We start from the raw sequence: 21,543 nt of genomic DNA on the forward strand, positions 1-21,543 counted from the left end.
CACACAACCCCGTGTGAGTAAAATGTGCATCTATGTATGCTGTTGTGCCGGGATTCAATTACTAATTAATTATTCACTTGAATCCCAGCACATTAACTAATTTGTGCAACCCAGTCCTCACATAGTATTATTAAAATATAAAATATAATTACTTTAAATGCACGTGAAGTGAAGTGCAATCCCCGTGCCTAGTTACAACTATATATTTTAAAATCACTAGTACTAGACCTATTTATATCTTGTGCACCAATACCTATACACCAACATTAAAACACATCAAAATATAACACACAAATAAACACAGGGGCGGGGACATTGCCACATATAACCCTAACCCTAACCCCCCCCCCCCCCCCCCCCCCCCCCTGTGCAAAGCACACATGGCCTCAATGGCCACCTCCCCCCTTAGTCTCAAAGTCCCAGTCATATGTCCAGCCCAGAAACGGGCAGCAATGGTCCGTGGTGGGACGTCCTCCTTCCAATCCAACACCCCTAGGGGCCAGGCTGGCCGTGTCCCAGCTGTCTCCTCCAGCCGGGACAGTCCTGACAGCTCCCTTTTGTGGGGCTCTGGCCACAGTACTTTCTGCAATGAAAATGCTGCCGTGAGAGCAGGTCTGCTGGCCTCCCCCATGATCTCTAGCAGCGAAACTGCTGTTGGGGTTGGTGGTCTCTGGACTTCCTCCCCCCTCTCCACAACCAACGGCTCCCTAGCTGACAGTGGAAAGATTGGCAGTTTACCAACTGGCAACAGAGCCATTAACCCTTTGCAGTCCAATGTCGGACCAGGTCCGACATTACGATTTTCCCTTTCCAGTCCAATGTCGACCTTGTCCGACATCATCGAAAAGACGTAAAGCACAGGTTTCTAGTTGTTTTTTTCTCCGGAAAAAGCAGAGAAAACCATTCAATGGTCAAGTGAGACTGAAAAAAAAGGGGGGTGTGAGCAATAGCCCTAGCCGCTGCACCATACAGAGACAAGCAGACATCATCAAAGGAGGTAGCTGCTTCCGCATCCAGTACTCAAAGAACATCACGGACATTTGCAGAGCTTTTTGAGATGTTATAGTAATAAAATGATGACTTGGATCACATTATTGAGGAGTTTCGTGATAAAACGAGTGATCAGGAGAGATTATCAGTATGCAGGTCTATAAAGAGGTACGTGAAAAATACAGCGAGCATGGGGTGGGGCTTGGCTGGAGATGCAGTACTGATGTCGTTTAGCATTGCAATACCCTTTAAACCAGTTTTACTCAGAAAAAAAAAATTAAACAGCGCGTGTAAAATAAACAGCGCATGTGAAAATAAATTGGACCTGACGTGCCTGACAGGAGCTGAATAAATGGACTGCAAAGGGTTAAAGCCATTAACCCCAAAGCTGGCCTCAAACCTTGGCGAAGCAGTTTCGGTGACCCTCGGTGACGGCAGCAGCGGACCCTCGGAAGGCGAACTTGGGTGGGGAGCCCCTGGCCATAGAGGTGGCAGCGGGAGCTCCACTTATCCCTCGTACCCTCTAACTGGTGGCTCCGCAGGAGATGCGGAGCAGCAGGCAACCCTAGTCAAAGCAGCCGTGGCATCCTTTGAAGGTGACGCATGGCGGCCCCAGACGACAGTGGCAGCAGACCCTCATGAGGCGACGACGGGAGGGGAGCCCCTGGCCATGAAGGCAACAGCGGGAGCTCCACTTCTCCCCAGGTAAAGGAATCAGGACTAGCTGAGGTGCTGGGGTTGACCCTCTTCGTGGCTGCTGCGGCAAGGCGGTTTTCCCCCTTGCTCCGCTCAGCAGCATATGCAGGGGATTCTGAGGACAACCAGCATCCTGTCCTAGTCCTTCTAGGGGTGCAGGGAGAGGCAGCTCCTGCTTCTCGCCCTCTGGCAGAGGTGAAGACAGAGGCAGCTCCTGCTGCTCTGCTCAGGGCGGTGAAGGAGGCATGGTCTCTTCCCCTTCTGGCTGCGAAGGCGGCAGGGGCACCTCACCTTATGGCTGCAGTGGGGGAACCAGCAGGCATGCTCCCTCTGCTTGTGGAGGTGGAAGCGGCAAGCAGTCCTCCCATGGCAGTGGAGGCGGAACCAGCAGGCACTCTCCCTCTGCTGGTAGAGGTGGGAGCGGCAAGCAGTCCTCCCATGGTGGTGGAGAGTTGGGCTGTGGATGTTCGGCCTCCCCCTTTTTGGGCTGTGGATGCACCGACTCCTCCCTCTCTAGGTCCATGTCTCCTCTCCAGCAGCTGTAGTATCACTCTTCTTCGGGGAGGGGGCAGTTAACTGGGAAATGCCCCCACTCCCCACAGATGCAACAACAGTAGGTCTCGCCTATGCTGTGGAGGAGGGTTTCCCAGCAGATCTCCTCCTGTGTCTGCTGTTGCTGTTGCTACTGCAGCTGTCTCCTTCCCATCCTCTTCTTTCCTCCCATCCTCTATCCTCTTCCTCCACAAAGTAATAATAAAAAAAGTAAAAAAAACCTGCAGTACCCATTCCTAGTCCAGGAGGCGCTGGTGATCCCACCTTCGACACCACGTGACAGGGATGGCTGTAGGGACAGAGGCAGTACTGCAGGGCAAAAGACAATGCAGTGCTGTTTATTTTTCAAAACAAAAGGAAAGTAAATATTTATACAAAAGCACTGCTCACAGTGCAAAAATAAAAAGGTAAATAAAACCAGGTCTCACACACAAAACTGAGTACAGGTCAGGCTGGGAAGTAGCCTTCACTGTTCCTATAGGACATGTAAACAAAACCCTTTCTCCTCTTGCTCTCCCGTACTTTCCTCTGCACACCCACACCTTGCAGCCAAAGCTGCAGGTCTTTTATATCATGGCCGAGAGGTTAACTGGCTATTAATTCTCTCATTACCCCTCGGCCATAGTCTGCACATGTAGTTTTATTATGCGTGACTGCCAGCTAATTCAGTAATGATTAGCTGACAGTCACACATTCACACAAGTGATTTTAATGTGGATGGGGCTTCCCATTTATGCTGCCAAACAAAACCTACAGCTTCTCGCCGTCATATATGACCATAATAGATATAGATAAATCATCATAATAATACAACAAAGCAAATATAAAACAATAAATTGAACAGGAGCGGAGGAGTACCCCATTCTAAAATAAACAAATATATGTAAGGGGCTCCTCGCCCTGTTACAATGATGTTTAAAATGTACTGCTGATAATGACTGCCATCTAGCAGCAGTCCATAAATGTAAATTTTGTGTGTGTGTGTGTGTGTGTTTTGTACGATCTTTCTGCTTGATATTACGTGAGATTAAGTCAGAAGAACTGGGTCTTGACTGCTGAAATCTCGTGAGCCACATGCAAGATTCCTGCTCAGGTTTACATGGGATTTACAGCTATTTTTATTGTGAGAAAGCGATTGATCTTGCACTTAAAGTCGCATTGCCAAACGCTGTTCCACAATGTGTTTTCGTGACAATGTCACACAGTCATGACTGTAGAGTCAATTTTCACGTGCATGTAAACCCAGCCAATGATGATAATGTTGACACTAGCAGGGGTCTGTTTGACCAGCGGACAGTAAAGGACATTCTAGACAGTCGTAAGAGCACTGTGGATTCCGAAGCAGCAGAGAATGACGATGAGAGTCAGTGATGGTGGTCCCTTCTTTCAGCCAGTACAAACAGGCCATTGATATTGTTAAATCTTTTGTGATGAGCAAACCAAATAGGGATGAGTTCATGGACTCAAGTTTAAAAAGCAGCAGTCGCTGAGGCAGTCGTCTATAGTCTATAGAAGTCGACTTCTTATAGTAGAGTACAGGCAATGATTACTGTACTGTACCTGAACTGACAGTTTATAATATAATGTTTATTGACTTGTATATTATTTTTATAATCATCAGTTTTATTATTATAATTTTTTATTTTATAATTTATTATTACTGTACTCTTATTTTTTTATTAATTTGTTAATTATTATTTTACTAATTCAAGTACGCTATTATTCAGTACATTAATTACATTATCATTTTTTTGTTATTATTTTGTTAATTAATTTAGCTGATTAATTTATCCCGGGCAACATAGAATAACTGTATTGAATCATATATCCCTGTCAACACTATAGCACACATTTTATATTGTTGAAAATGAAAAGTACTAAAACTGGTTTTAATGTTTCTTTTTTTGTTTGTTTAATTTAGTCATTATGGCCTCAAAGGCCACCTCCCCCCTTAAAAATCCAGCAGTCTCAGTCATAGTCCTGTGCCAGGAATGGAGGCATCAGTGGACCCACGGGTGGTAATGTTACCAGTGGCAATGCTGACAGAGGCCTGGCTTGTTCCTCCAGGCGGGGCAAGCCAGGTAGCGGAAATGCTACTAATGGCAACGCTGTCAGTGGAAATGCTGACAGCGGAGCAAGGTCTTCCTCCAGTAGCAATGCTGTCAGCAGAAATTCTGACAGCGGGGCGAGGTCCAACTTCTGTGGCACCGCTGGCAATGGAAAGGCTGGAAGTAGCAATGCGGTCAGCGGAAATGCAGACAGCACACAATCTGGCTTCTCCAGCAGAGGCAATTCTGGTAGCGGAAATGCTGCCCTCAGCGTAGGACACTCAGGCAGTGGCAGCGGCACTGAGTACTCTGGCAACGCAACTGCTGCGGGTGGAGGTGGTCTCCTCACCTCTCCCCCTTCTTTGTAGCCAGTGGTTCCCTTTTCCTGGACCCCACCCCCAGAATATTGTGCTGGATACAACAAAGCCCTAGACGAGCAGGCCTTCCCAGTCAATGCAGGCTTGGCCTCCCCAGGCGATGCAGGCTTGACAGCCCTAGGCAGTGCAGGCTCTGCAGCCCTAGGCTTTGCAGACTTGTCATCCCTAGTGGTGCAGACTCAGCCGCCCTAGGCGTTGCAGCCCTAGGCATTGCAGACATGGCAGTCTTAGGCGTTGGAGGCAAGAGCAACAGGTAGTCTCCCTCTATCACTGTGGACTAGTGAGGCTCTTCCTCAGTCGCGTGGAATTGGTGTGGCTTTCCTGCCATTGCTGGGGACTGGTGCAGCTCTCCTGCAGTCATTGGGGACTAGTGCAACTCTCCCTTGATTGTCTGGGATGGGTGCAGCTCTCCTCTGGGCTCTGGCATGGACATGCCTACTAGCTCTGGAGGTGGGATATGCGCGCTTCCTCCAAATACAGGCATTCCCGTATCTGCTACCAGGTAGTTGCACAACATGGCTGCGATGGCTGGGAGAGATGCTGCGCAATCTTGGAGTTCACAGGCTTCCCACTGCTCCCCATCCCTAGCCCACAACAGCGACAGCGAGTGGAAGCGGCAGGGGGTGGGAGAAGTACAGAGCAGTTTAGAAGCAGTAAGGAGAAATTGCATCTTGAATTGTTTTAATCAGAAAACAGAGGACATTGGGGAAACACAGCAGCAGCTCAAAGTCAAACAGCCGCATGTGTTATTCTGATAACAAACAAGCTGAAACTCGGAGCAGCTGATTCAAATTCAGCGCCATTCTGAGACACGGGCGAGGGGAGGAGCCAACAGCACAGCAGAACGAGGCAGTCTTCCCAGCGACAGCGAGTGGAAGTGGCAGCGAGTGGGAGAAGTACAGGCGAGGAAAAGTACAGAGCAGTTTAGAAGCAGTAAGGAGAAATTGCATCTTGAATTGCTTTAATCAGAAAACAGAGGACATTGGGGAAACACAGCAGCAGTTCAAAGTCAAACAGCCGCGTGTGTTTTTCTGATAACAAACAAGCTGAAACTCGGAGCAGCTGATTCAAATTCAGCGCCGTTCTGAGACACGGACGAGGGGAGGAGCCGACAGCACAGCAGAACAACGCAGTTAAACGAGACAGTCTTCCCAGTGACAGCGAGTGGAAGCGACAGAGAGTGGGAGAAGTACAGGCGTGGAAAAGTACAGAGCAGTTTAGAAGCAGTAAGAAAGCAGGTTGACGGCTGCAGAAGAAACTAAACTTAAAAAAAAAAAACCTCAAAATGGTCTTCAAGCCAGTAATCTGTGACACCTGTTTGATGTGGGAAATCCAAGAAAACCCAGCGGAGCTAAACCAAGTGCGCGTAAAGTGCCGCGCGATCCAGGATTTGCATGAACTAGTAAGTATGCTGGAAATGCAGCTGGAAGAAGTGAGACAGCAACAGGATCTTGAGGAACTGGCACACCCACAATTCATGGAAGTCTGCATCACCCCTAACAGACTGAAAGCCACCAAGGAGATAGAAGGTCAGAACAGCTGGGTTCAGGTAGGCAGAAGCAGGGAAAAAAAGAAACTTCGTCAAACACAACCACCAGAAATCAAAACAACCAACAAATTTGAGTCACTTCAGAATTTTGATGAGCAGAACCAACAACAAGAGAATGAAAGGAACAACATCCAGGACCCCATTGACAGTGGTGACCAGACAGCAAAAAGAAGGGAGGTCATGATTGTTGGGGACTCCATATTGAGAAACACAGCAAGTTCAATTCGCAGTTTGGACCCCCTTACTACAACAGTGTGCTGCCTTCTGGGAGCCTCGGTCAAGCACATCACTGAGAACGTGGACAGGCTCCTAGAACGAACAGGAGACGACCCGGTAGTAGTCGTCCACATCGGTACAAACAACATTGGAAGAGACAGACCAAAATCCCTGCAAAACAAATTCAGAGAGCTAGGAAGGAAATTAAAAGAGAAAACCAAAACTGTGGTATTTTCTGGTATACTACCGGCACCTTGCAAAGGACATATGGCCGGGGGGTTGGGGGCCCTTTTTGGACCATATGGACAGCTGGAAATAATTAATCAAAACGCATGGCTGAAGATGTGGTGCACACGGGAAGGCTTCACCTATCTTGATCATTGGACCACATTCTACAACGAGGACTATCTGTATAGACGGGATGGACTGCACTTAAATAACAAGGGAACCAGTCTACTTGGAGAAAAGATCCTCGAGCAGGTTCAGAAGCATTTAAACTAGAAAGGAAGGGGGGAGAAATCAACAAAAAAACAGAAGGGAGACCGCATCAAAACAAGAACAACAACTCAGGTAAGACAACCATTAAATGTATTTATCTAAATGCTAGAAGTATCAGAAACAAAATTCTAGAACTTGAAGCTACTGCACTAATAGGTAACTATGATGTGATAGGTGTTACAGAAACGTGGTTGTGTGAGAGTGATGGGGACGAATATAATATTTGTGGGTATACACTGTATAGGAAGGACAGGCAGGACAGAAGAGGAGGAGGGGTAGCGCTATACATAAGAAACAGTCTTGAAGCCCAGGTGTTAAACCTGGACAAAGAAAATAAAACCGAATCAATATGGGTCAGAATAACGGACAAAAATTCAAAGGGCATAATAATAGGAGCATGCTATAGACCGCCAGATTCAGACGGTGAGCACAATAATCTGTTATACAATGACATTAGAAATGCGTGTAGCAAAGGAGAAGCCATACTAATGGGGGATTTCAACTTCCCCCAAATAAAATGGGAAAACCCGGTGGGTAGCATGAAGGATGAAATAGAAATGGTGGAAATGACAAATGACTGCTTCCTAACACAATTTGTCAAGGCACCCACTAGAGGGGAGGCATGCCTTGATTTAGTCTTTTCAAATAACGAAGATAGAATAACTAAAACAGAGGTCAGAGAACCACTGGCAAACTCAGACCACAACATGGTCTCATTTGAAGTGATTTTTTAAAACCCCAAAAGTAATGACTAAAGCTAAGGTTTACAATTTTAGAAAAGCAAACTATGAAGGTATGAAACAAAGAGAAGTAGATTGGAGTAAAATAGAGAAAACACCCACAGAAGAAGGATGGTTGTTCATCAAAAATGTAGTACTAGAGGGGCAAAACAATTACATCCCTAAAGTAGACAAATTTAAATGTAAAACTAAATTGCCAAAATGGTTTAATAGATCAATTAAAAAAAATATTCAGCGAAAAAAGGCACTTTACAGAGCATTAAAAAAGGACCAAAAAGAAAGTACGCAGAAAGAGTACACAGAACTGCAAACGCAAGTCAAAAAGGAAGTTAGAAAGGCCAAGAGAGAAATAGAAATGAACATTGCTAAGGGAGCTAAAACCAATTCCAAAATGTTTTTCCAATATTACAACAGCAAGCGAACATTCAAAGAGGAGATTAAATGTTTAAGAGATACAAATGGCAAAATCGCAGATGAAGAAAAAAAATAGCAAATATATTAAATGATTACTTTTCACAAATTTTTACAAAGGAAGATATGGACAACATGCCCCACATGTCATCCAGTTCCTATCCAGTTTTAAATAACTTTAGCATAACTGAGGCAGAAGTGTTAAAGGGACTAGGAGCTCTTAAAATAAACAAATCCCCTGGGCCGGATGAGATCCTCCCAGTAGTACTCAAAGAAATGAAAGAAGTAATTTACAAACCGCTAACCAAGATCATGCAGCAGTCTCTTGACACAGGGGTGGTACCGACAGACTGGAAAATTGCAAACGTAATACCGATCCACAAAAAGGGAAACAAAACTGAACCAGGTAACTACAGACCAGTAAGCCTGACTTCTATTATATGCAAACTTATAAACTATAATAAGATCCAAAATGGAAAATTACCTATATGGTAACAGGGTCCTGGGAGACAGTCAACATGGTTTTAGAAAAGGGAGACCGTGTCTAACTAACTTGCTTGATTTTTTTGAGGATGCAACATCCATAATGGATAATTGCAAAGCATATGACATGGTTTATTTAGATTTCCAGAAAGCTTTTGACAAAGTCCCACACAAAAGATTAATTCTCAAACTGAACGCAGTTGGGATTCAAGGAAACACATGTACATGGATTAGGGAGTGGTTAACATGTAGAAAACAGAAAGTACTGATTAGAGGAAAAACCTCAGAATGGAGTGTGGTAACCAGTGGTGTACCACAGGGATCAGTATTAGGTCCTCTGCTATTCCTAATCTACATTAATGATTTAGATTCTGGTATAGTAAGCAAACTTGTTAAATTTGCAGACGACACAAAAGTAGGAGGAGTGGCAAACACTGTTGCAGCAGCAAAGGTCATTCAAAATGATCTAGACAAGATTCAGAACTGGGCAGACACATGGCAAATGACATTTAATAGAGAAAAGTGTAAGGTACTGCACGCAGGAAATAAAAATGTACATTATAAATATCATATGGGAGATATTGAAATTGGAGAAGGAATCTATGAAAAAGACCTAGGAGTTTTTGTTGACTCAGAAATGTCTTCATCTAGACAATGTGGGGAAGCTATAAAAAAGGCTAACAAGATGCTGGGATACATTGTGAAAAGTGTTGAATTTAAATCAAGGGAAGTAATGTTAAAACTGTACAATGCACTAGTAAGACCTCATCTTGAATATTGTGTTCAGTTCTGGTCACCTCGCTATAAAAAAGATATTGCTGCTCTAGAAAGAGTGCAAAGAAGAGCGACCAGAATTATTCCGGGCTTAAAAGGCATGTCATATGCAGACAGGCTAAAAGAATTGAATCTGTTCAGTCTTGAACAAAGAAGACTACGTGGCGACCTAATTCAAGCATTCAAAATTCTAAAAGGTATTGACAGTGTCGACCCAAGGGACTTTTTCAGCCTGAAAAAAGAAACAAGGACCAGGGGTCACAAATGGAGTTTAGAAAAAGGGGCATTCAGAACAGAAAATAGGAGACACTTTTTTACACAGAGAATTGTGAGGGTCTGGAATCAACTCCCCAGTAATGTTGTTGAAGCTGACACCCTAGGATCCTTCAAGAAGCTGCTTGATGAGATTTTGGGATCAATAAGCTACTAACAACCAAACGAGCAAGATGGGCCGAATGGCCTCCTCTCGTTTGTAAACTTTCTTATGTTCTTATGTTCTTAAACACTAGTGAAGGGGAATGCCCAGCCTACAAATGTTTAGTCTTTTTTTAGCTTTATTTTGGCCCTCATGTCCTGTTTTGTTTGTTTTAGTTCTGTTTAGTTAATAAACTTGCGCAAACAATGCTTTAACTGCAACCTGACAAATAACACCGTGTAACAGACTTTTTTTTTTTTGGTTCCTGGGTAGTAAGTGTTATTTCCTAACTGCTTATGCCTCAAAAGTATAGAAAATGGCTATTATTCCCCACAAACTTTGCTTTTGTGACCAGGACAGTGATATTTTGAAATTTACCTATTTTCCAACATTCCAGATAGATTCAGTGCTGAGTAAACTTGGAGTAACTTCTAGAATTTTCCAGTAATATATAGTAGTATAAATACAGGGGCCTTAAGCCCACCAGTTCAGTTTAGTTCCAGATGCCTAAGTGGATACATATTTGCATTTTTCTGAGATGACATCAAGAGGCTGCAATGATGGCATTCCTGATGGGTCTTCAAGGCGGTTTTACCAAGTTTCCCTGCTATGTTTGCCTTTGGGACAGCAGGGACACCAAGGCGCACTACCACAGGCGGGACTGGCCACAGCGGACCGAGTTCTCTGTGGGGAGGAACAACGTCAAGTGGGAGTCATTGGTGGACCCCCGGAAGGTGATGATGCCACCACTGCACATCAAATTGGGCTTTATGAAACAATTTGTCAGAGCTCTAGATAAGGAGTCGGCAGCCTTCAAGTACCTTCAAGACTTCTTCCCTAAGCTGTCTGAGGCAAAGGTCAAAGCCGGTGTCTTCGTTGGACCACAGATAAAGAAGATCCTGGAGTGCAACGAATCCCCAAGAAGCTCACTAGTAAGGAGAAAGCGGGTTGGAACAGCTTTGTCGCAGTGGTTCGGGGCTTCCTGGGCAATCACAAGGCTGAAAACCATGTGGAGCTGGTTGAGACTCTGAAGAACTACGGCACAATGGGCTGTAGGATGTCCCTCAAAGTCCATATCCTTGATGCTCATCTTGATAAATTCAAGGAGAACATGGGAGAGTACTCAGAGGAGCAAGGCGAGCGCTTCCACCAGGATATACTGGACTTTGAACGTCGCTACCAAGGACAGTATAATGAGAACATGATGGGAGACTACATTTGGGGGCTGATTCGTGAAAGTGATTTACAGTATAATCGTAAATCTCAAAACTGCTCACTTCTAAATCTTTTGTAGTCATTTTTGTATTACTTTAGTATAAATACATGTTAATTTGGATTCATGTTGTTTTTTTCTGACTTTATGTGAACAAAAAGACCGTTTTCTCATTGGAAATAGGTACAATATTCAAAATATCACTGTCCTGGTCACAAAAGCAAAGTTTGTGGGGAATAATAGCCATTTTCTATACTTTTGAGGCATAAGCAATTAGGAAGTAACACTTACTACCCAGGAACAAAAATTGTGCTACATAGTGTAATTATCCAGGTCCACTCAGCTCATTTCTGATAAAGGTTAAACCTTTAATGGAAGCATAATGTCTGTATCTGTTCAGACTCAAATCTTTCAACTTTCATTTTAGAGAACAAATGCTATTGTGGAATCGGGAAGGGAAATCCAGGATAACGTCATATGAATGTCCTTGGTGGAAATAATGAGACCAAACATAATTAAAAAATGGGCCTGTGTTACTCCGATCTTGTTTGCACAACAGTTCCATTATTAAACGCTTGCTGGATTAGTTGAGAAGGCTATATTTTTCCAACATAAATGGATGAATACTAAGATAAAAGTTAAGAGAAATATTGCTGCACTGATAATATTATATATTATCAAACAGTCACGTACCACGTGTAGTAAATAGGGTGACATTCACAAGAACCTTGCTTTACCCTCTCCCCAAAAAAAACCTGCGATAAAATTGGAATTCCAGTGTAACGTCAGAAAATTCATCCTGGCAGCTTTTCCTGACGTTGTATATAGAATTTTACATCCCCTTCAGAATATGCATCTCCATACTTTTATGCAGGGTTCATTTATTGATGGTACAACATTTACATGGAATATGCACAGCACCCCCCTACAATAGCAAAACATTTTAAAAATGCATTGTTCAAAATATTAAGAGTATAAAGTACATTTTTGAAAATGGTAGTGGTTTATGTTTTTAAAAGGTGAAGCAGCAACAGAAAATGGTTGTAACACAAGTATTGTAAAACTTTAATGACTAGCAAACAACAAACAAACTAATTAACCCATTTAAAAAATATATTTTATTTAAATAGTAAAAAAAAAGAGTCTGTTTTCTAATACATGACTTAATACAAACATTATAACAAAAATATCATTAGTTCCAAATATTCACACTAGCATGTAAAAATAACATATGTTTATGTAAATATGAACAGATCTTAAATAAGGAATGTTTAAACATGTCCCCAGAATAAATTATGTTATTTTTCTTGATGTCTGCTGTCAGTGGCAAGACAGTAGGAACAATGGCTATTATTATAGCAAGAATATAGCTGTATCACTTCTTCCTCATTACATAGACAAATATTTTGCATATTTATAGCGGGAAAAGTGATATGGACACGATTATGTTTTCATAAAACTGTGAATACATTCGTAATGTGGTTGTTTCATGATGGAGCTTTGCTAACACTCAGTGGAACATAGGAGAGACCACAACAGAGTGGCCCTGAATATCAAAAGAGTCTTCCAACAATCCAAAACTTCTCTTTAAGTTCATCACATAAATATAATATCTTAGCTTTATCCATTTGATAATTCATAGCACTTGCTCTTCTGTAAGGTCCAAACTGGTGGCCCTTTGATGATACTATCTTCTGATATAATTTCAATATTTATACTTTTTTTTACATACTTCCTCAAATTTCACCTAATTAGCTTTCCTAAAATGAAATCTTTCCACACCATCTATCTCTAAAACCTTCCCCAGTGTTATGCTAGCTAGTGTCATTGGAAGAAAAGTGTTTGTAAGTGTTTGTACTCACTCAGCGCACATGCAAATTAATTAAATTCTTTGAGTAGCCTACGGCAAAGTGATAATGAGTAGAGCAGGTGACGTGCAGGTGCAGGAATCCAATAACAAACAGACAACAAATTACCTTTCTAGCTGGCCGATTTCCAGTGAACCCTAGGAATAAATTGTTGGGCTGACTAGTCCAAGGAATCCAAGGAGTTCTTTTTACACAGCGCCCTCGCAGTCAGGGGGGAGATCTAACACCAAGAATCATTCGATCTCTGTCACATATCCCAGCACTCAGAGTGGAGCCATAGGAACACTTAGCTAAATCTACCTTTCCCATTACTCCCGCCTCCAGCATTTTGATGGTCTTTCCCCCCACGGTGTACCATGTGGTGCATGAAAGGCTGCAATGTCAGATACCACTGAGTTATCTGGGCATTGCTGTCCTTAATTGTGCTTAATCACGTGAGTGGGGCGTGGTCCGTGACGAGATCAAATGAATGTCCCAGCAGGTAGTATGGCAAAGAGTGAACAGCCTATTTAATGACCAAACCCTACTTTTCGACCACAGAGTAGTTGCATTCCTGAGGGAGCATTTTTTTTACTGAGGTAAAAAGGTACTCCATCTACCTTTTTGGACAAGACTGCACCCAAACCAACATCCGACGAATTGGTGTGGAGGATGAATCTCTTAGTGAAGTCTGGGGTGATGAATGTGGGGGCCTGGCAGAGTCTCTGCTTGATAGTATCAAACACTCCCTGACATTCTACTGACCATTTAATTAAATTTGGTGAAATCAACTATGGGGTTAACCACTGTGGCATACTCTGGGATAAAGCAGTGGTAATAACCGGCTGATCCCAATAGTGACCTCATCTGAGTCTTGGTTTTGGGGATTGCCGTGTCTACAAAAGCCTCAACCTTCTATTCCTCATTACAAATCCCAAATATTGAGTCACTCTTTTGCCAAATGTACATTTTCACAAGTTAGCTGTCAGCCGGGCTATCCTTAGAGACTGAAGAATGGCTGTGCAACACCAGCCAAATGCTCTTGCCAGATGGAGCTGTAAATAACCACATTGTCAAGCTACACTGGGCCTCATAGTCTTGATGTGGGCATAAAACCTGGTCCATCAGTCTCTGAAAGGCAGCGGGCACACCATGTAGCCCAAACGGCATGGTTTTAAAATGAAACAACCCTTCTGGTGTCGACAATTAGGTTTTCTCTCTAGATCTGCAGGTTAAGGTGATTTGCCAGTATCCCTTTTTCAGGTCCAGGGTAGAGATATACCTCAGGGTCCCAAGTCTATTTAGAAACTCGTTGACCTAAGGCATGGGGTAAACATTGACCTTGGCAGTAGTGTTTACCTTACGGAAATCAATGCAGAAGAGGTTGGTGCTGTCCTTTTTGGCCATTATCACAATTGGACTGCACCACTCGCTCCTGGAAGACTCAATCACCCCAAGTTCGAGCATCGCCCATAACTCTTTGTGAACACCACTTTGTCGACTTTCTGGGATCCGGTAAGGTCTCTCTCGTACTGTGACACCTGAGGGAGTGATAATGTCATATTCAGCAAGGTTAGTTCTACTGAAAATGTAAGAAAAAACTCAATAAGCTTCCGCAGCTCTTGCTGCTGATCTGGACTTAACTGTTCCTTAACTGTCATAATTTTAGTGCAAGGGGTCTCTGGACAGGGGCCGAAATCATCCTCTATATTGCCTAGGGTTATAAATAAGACCTTGCCTGCCAGGGCTTTAATAAATTTACATGGTAAATTTCACGTTCATTACGGCGATCGGGCTGTCCAATTTCATAATTCACCTTTCCTATAGCCTGAATCACTACATATGGCCCCTGCCATTTAGCACACAATTTCGATTCTGATGAGGGAAGTAGCAGCATTGCCTTGTCTCCTGGTCGAAAGTCTCAAATTAGTGCATTTTTGTTGTAAAGCTGCTGTTGCCAGTGCTGAGCCAATATGCTTCACTACATTTTTGGATGAGCCTTTGTGCTCCTTCCACCCCTCGCTCAACAAATAAAGGATGCCGCGAGGCTGTTGGCAGTACAAGATCTTGAAGGGGAGAACCTTGTCAAAATCTACGGCATCTCTCTCAATGCGAAAAGGAGGTAGGGAAGATGCGATTCTCAATGTTTTTGCTCTTGCATTACTGCATTACAAAATGTCTCAGCGTCTGCTTCAAGGTCTGATTAAAGTGTTCCACCAAACCATCTGTCTGTGGATGATAAACAGATGTCCTGATGGGACATATTTTTTATATTTTATATACCTGTTGTAATGTGATAGACAAAAAGTTGGTCCCATGATCAGTCAGAATCTCCTTGGGGATCCCTACTCTAGCCATAATCTGTACTAACTCAGTGGCTATTGCAGCTGCACTAGTGGACCTCAATGGAACTGCCTCCGGGTATCGTGTTGCGTAATCCACCACTACTAATATATGCATGTACCCGGAGTCAGAAGGTAGCAAAGGGCCCATTATGTCCATTGCAATGTGTTCAAAAGGAGTGGAAATAATTGGCAGTGGAACCAAAGGGGTGGGGCGCACGCCACCGAGCACTATTTGCTGGCAGTCTGGGCATGTGGCTACATATTTCAACACATCAGTATGAAGACCTACCCAATAGAATCCAGCCAATATCCATTCCCTTGTCATGTCAGCTCCGAGGTGCCCCGCAAAAGGGATATCATGTGCCAGCCTCATGACCTCAGTCTGACAAGACGGTGGAAACAATTGTGTTACAGGCTGTCCTGTGCCCATGGCTAGATTTACCCTATACAGTAATTGCCCCTTGATACTGGTGTGGATATACTAGCGCCCCAGTACCATCAACATCCTTATCTTCAATAGACTGGATCTGCCTCCAAGTGTGCACTAGTGACCTGTGTGTATTTTCTATTATATGTTGCGTGTGGTGTGTTAAATGTTGGTGTATAGTCATTGGTACACGGGATATAAACGGGTCTGTGTAACACGAGTGTTTAAAAATGTATATTTGTATTAAGGCACGGGATTGTACATCACTTCACATACATTTAAAGTAGTTAATATGTGAGCACGAGGTTGCATATAATTAATTCACGTGCTGGGATTCAAGTGAATAATTAATTAGTAATAGAATCCCAGCACAACAGTATATATAGATGCACGTTTTACTCACTCGCGGTTAGATGTTCGGTGAGTGGAGAATGGGAGAGAGAGTAGGAGCGTTATAATTTCAATTGCTATTGCGTGCTGGTGGGACCAGCACGATACCTGTATTTATCTGCTCACCGTGTTTGTTAGTGTGTCTGTCCGTGCATCATGTTTTGTTAAGTATAGTCCGTTTTTGTTTGTCTATTTATTTTGTCGTAAAGTGCCGTGTCCTGTTTCTGTTTGTTTGTTAAACCCTTTTATTTTGCCATAAACGGGCGCAAGCAAGCGCCATCGTCATTTCAATTCATCCGTCCTGTCTGTGTATTTCATTCCTGTTCCTGGTTCTAACGGTTGGAGGCGCTGTTAATCCCACACAAGACACCACGTGTCACAAAGACGGCCAAAGTGGGCGTTACTGTTAACCACAGTAATCAGCAAGAAAGGCTATACAAAGGAAACTAAGAGAAAAGGACAGCAATATGTTAAAAATAAGGAAGAGATGTTACAGATATACACAGATGGATCAAGAGACCTTAAATCTGGGAAAATAAGATATGAAATGAAATATGTAAAAGGGGAAGAAAAAAATGAAATATGTAAAAGGGAAAGATTATCACTCTCCACTGCAAAGTTGATGGCAATTCTTATGGCCATAGACAAAAGAGAGGAATTTAAAGAAAAGGTGTGGAAGGGTGGTGAGCAATTCACTAACAACTTTTAGTTGTAACGCTGCTCAGGTGCACTAATTTATTTCAGCCCGCAGAGGGCACTGTTGTCCGTGGCTTGAATACCGGCCACTGTGTCAGGTACACAGTCCAATGCAGTTGCTCGGGCAATAATAAATCACAGAGAACAAAAGGCGAAAGAAAAAGGGAAAATAAAACACAGTAATAAAACTACAATATAAAGGTGCTACACTTGGCAGCGTCACCCCAACCATCTCTATCTGCATGGCCCGGGTCTCTGTCCTATGCTATGGTGTTCCCTCCACCTATACACATTTCGGGGTCTGCCCAAGGATTCCTCGGTTTCTTCAATCTTTCTTTTTCCAATGGTTTTTTAGTTATTTAGTTTGTTTTTGTTTTGCCTGCTGTGCTCAGTCCGACAATCCCAGCTTCCGCCAGCTGGCTCATTTCGTCTTAGAGAGCAGCCCGAGGGAACACAGAGCATAATCTTTATAGGGCCAGCAATCCCCCCAAGGCCCACTTCTCAGCCACTCAGAGAGTGGGAGAGCCACACACCCTCTCCCCCACCTCTCCATGTCACTGTCATGACCGACAGACGAATATTGTAAGGCTGCTGCCCTCTTCCTGCAGCACTATGAATGCGCCAGGAGAGTCAGCGCAGGTCTCCCCTGTTACATATCCTCGCCCTCAGAATGGCATTACCAGTCCGTTTGAAAATCCTACACCCCCATGCCTTTCCGAAAGAAAAAATGTGCATTTTGATTCAGTTTCCCTGATCGTTAGACAACCCTGAAGGCATAGGGCTGCAGGGCCAAATACAATTTCGTGATTCTGGCATTTTTATCCTTCATCCGGTGAAGCAATGCTAAGGGGGCATGAGCTGTAACTGAATTTTCATCCCAGGAGGTAGTACTGGAGTGACTCGACTACCCATTTTACTGCGAGACACTCCTTCTTGATGGTACTATAGTTTTTCTCAAGTGGAAGGAGCTTCTGCTGATATACAGGACCGGGTGCTCGCTTCCCCGTACCTCTTGAGACAACACTGCCCCGAGACCTGTCTACCTATCTACCTTACACAGATGACTCAGCCAATCCTCACTGTGGATAACCACATCATCTATGTAAGCAGCGGCGTACTGTTGATGGGGCCGCAAAATGCGATATATCATCCGCTGTTAAGTGGCCTGTGCTCCGTGCAACCCAAAGGGCATGGTCCTAAATTGGTACAACCCAAAGGGAGTCGAAAATACTGTCCTCTCTCTGGATTCTGGGGTCATGAGTATTTGCCAGTACCCCTTTGTTAAATCCAGTGTCATCATAAAATAAGACGTGCCTAGGTGCTCCAGCAACTCATCTACCTGGGGCATAGGATAAGCGTCAAACTTCGATTTCTCATTAACTTGCCTGAAGTCAATGCAAAATCGAGTTGACCCGTCTGGCTTATTCACTAAAACAATCCGACTATTCCAGTTGCTTTGGCACTCCTCTATTACACCCAGTCTGAACATCTTATCAAGCTCTACTTTTATTACCTGCCTTTTGCGCTCATTTAGATGGTACGGCCTCTGGCGAACTAGCACCCCCGGCGCAACTTCAATGTGATGGTGGGCTACTCGAGTCTGCTCCGGGACGGGAGAAAACATATCAGGAAACTCCACCACCAGCGCCCGAGCCTGACATTTCTGTGTTGGTGTCAGACTGTCTGCAATCTGTGCTGACCCCTTTTCCGCCAACACAGAAAGATCAGGCCCCAGGTCTGTGACGTCATCTGCTTGCGCCGCTAACAAACTTCCTTTTGCAACCACGGCTTCAGGAGGTTTACATGATAGATGTGCTTTTCTCTCCGTCGCTCCAGCTGGCAGATCTCATAGTCCACCTTCCCAATCCGGCATGTAACCTCAAAAGGTCATTGCCACTTCACCAGAAATTTAGACTCTAAGATGGGTCACAACAGAAGCACTTTGTCCCCCGGCTGAAACATGTGTAACCGGGCTCCCCTGTTATATTGCGTCTCCTGTCTGCATTGAGCCTCCTGCAAATTATCATGTGCCCATTTTCCCACAGACTCAAGACGTTTGCGCAGGTCCAACACAAACCGGACAGTATTGGTCGAATTATCCTGCTGTTCCTCCCACATCTCTCTGACCAGATCGAGTACACCCCGGGGTCTCCTCCCATACAGCAGCTCGAATGGTGAAAACCCCGTAGAAGCCTGAGGTACCTCTCTGAAAGCAAAGAGAAGGGGAGGAATCAGCTGGTCCTAGTAGCGCACGTCATTGTCAATAAATCAGCGCAACATGTTTATGAGGGTCTTATTAAAACGCTCTGGGGGTGAAAAACCAAGGTCTTAATGGTCTTAATACCCAATAGTTTACATGTTCCGTGGAATAGCTAGGACGTAAATTTGGTGCTTTGGTCGGTCATTATTTCTTACCCAAGAGAAAACTAGCTCGTTAACAACAGATTTAGCAGACACAGAGCGGAGGGGAATGGCCTCTGGATAACACTTAGTGTAATCAGAGATGATCAATATGTGAGTGTATCCTGCAGCACTGCGCTCTAGTGGTCCAACTATATCCATTCCAATACATAATACGCTCAAATGGAGCTTCCACGAGTAGCAAGGGCACCAATGGGGCTCATGGGGCAGCTCTAGGGCTGGCCTTCTGACACTTCCCACAACGTTCGCGGAAAAATGCTTGACATCACCATCCAGCCCCAGCCAATAGAATCATGATACAAGCCTAGCTTTTGTCTTGTCCCTGCCCAAATGTCCAGACGGGAATAGCGTGAGCCAGCTGCAGTAAATCCTCTTTAAATTTCTGAGGGATGAACAATTGGTGACACGCTTCCCCGGTCTGTGGTAATTTATCTGTCGTAATTTATCAACACGGTACAAGAGATCTCGATTCATTTCAAAGTGAGGGTACATGGCGTCGCATCTGGGCTCGACTACCCGACCATTAACCACAGATGCTTGGTCAAAGAGCCTGCCCAGCATGTCATCACGCCCTTGCTTGAGTCGGAAGTCATGGGAGCGAGCTAAAAAATCAGCTCCCATGGCTTCCAACTTAGGATCAGGTTGGTCCTGAGCAGAGGCAGCCGAACCAGACTCTTGCGCTGGCTTCGCTGCCTCCCCCCCCCAGACTCTTTTCCATTCACCCCATCTGAAACTTCTCAGATCCCCTCCATTGCCAGCCCTCATTTTTAGCGATCCGGCGCTCCTGTTTAGTTTTACCGGATTTAAATTTGTGACAATACCATTCCAGATCACGAAAGGGGAAGATCTCTCCAATTCCTTTCTTAGCCAATAGGGAGGATGGGGCTGTCAGGGCAGCCAACCAATCTTTAAACTACTCACAGTCCCATCCCAGAACTATCGGCTCTGGCAATCGAGGACAAAACCCCACTTGTACTCGAGTCACCTGCTGGCCAATTTCTACATTTATATTAATCTTGGGATAAGAGCACACATCCCTATGAATACATTTTATATGCACCTGTCCCAATATTTGTTTATGTCCCGGTGAGACTACGTTCTCCTGTATTAGGGACTGACCACACACTGAATCCAAGTGACACAGTTTATACCATCCACTGACACAGGAATAACAAAACCCGTCTGCTGGAGTAACTGATGTGATGGAACAGTCTTACCTGGTCGGCTGAGGTCACATCCCATAATGGGGCAATCCCGATCAGTGTGGCTCACCTCCCAGCTTGTTCCACACATCTGTGAATGGTTTCTCGCCATAAAGCACCAGCAGGAGTTTGAAATGCAGAAGTCATCAAAGGGGCTTGATGGTAGGGTAGCAGCATGAGACCCCGGTCCAACACCGCAGCAGACCACGGGTGACCCCTCGCTGCCCCTCTTCTTGGGCTGGAAGCTCCCACCACCATACTCCATCCAAAGACCTGGTTACCCCTCCCCCAGTCCCTTCGCCCTCCCTGGGTCCAGTAGAAGGGGTGATGTTGGAGTAGTGCTGTCTCCAGGCAGCTTAGCGGGTGTTGGGTCTGCTGCCTGGTACTGCTCTGCCAGCTGGATCGCCCGATCCAGGGTGGCGGGTGCCTGTTGTTGCACCCACAATCGCAGCCCTGGAGCCAAGCATTGCAGGAACTGCTCAATTACAACTACCTCCACTAGCCTGGCAGTGGTGGTTGCTCCTGGGTTCATCCATCCCCGGGCGTAATTTTGCAGACGGTGAGCGATGGTCCTGGGGTGTTCCACCACAGAAAAGCTCTCCTCCTGGAATTTACAACGTTAGACCTCCGGAGTTGCCCCCATGCTGTTGAGGATGGCAGCTTTTAGCGTGGGGTAGTCCATCATCGCCTCTGGATCCAGGGTCCTCGTCACCTCCTGTGCCTCCCCCGTCAGCTGTGGTATGAGGCAGTGAGCCCACTGCGCTTGGGCCCACCCAGCAGAGATTGCCATGGCCTTGAACACCTCCAAGTAGGCGTCTGGCCGATCCTCTGCCATCATTTTTGTGGGCTGCTGTAGCATGGGGTCAGGTGCGGCCACTCTGGCACCCTCCTGCACCACTTCAGTTAGGGGTTGGCGCAGGAGGTCCAACAAAGTGGCGAACTGCTGAGGATCCATTCTGCCTTTTTTAATTTTTTTATTATTGCACTGCTTTGTGTGGCCAGTGCCAGTGAATCCCACTTCTAAAACCATGTGTGGAAGGGTGGTGGGCAATTCACTGACAAGGAGACAGAACTTTAAGTTGTAATGCCGCTCAGGTGCCCCGATTTATTTCAGCCCACAGAGGGTGCTGTTGTCCGTGGCTTGAGTACCGGCAATGGTAAATAAGACCACGGTTATACCAATCCAGGTACACAGTCCAATGCTGGTGCACTCACAGGTGCTCTGGAAATAATAAATCACAAAGGACAAAAGG

The sequence above is a fragment of the Polyodon spathula genome, chromosome 6 (genome assembly GCF_017654505.1).
Source record: "Polyodon spathula isolate WHYD16114869_AA chromosome 6, ASM1765450v1, whole genome shotgun sequence".
In the NCBI taxonomy this organism is placed as follows: domain Eukaryota; kingdom Metazoa; phylum Chordata; class Actinopteri; order Acipenseriformes; family Polyodontidae; genus Polyodon; species Polyodon spathula.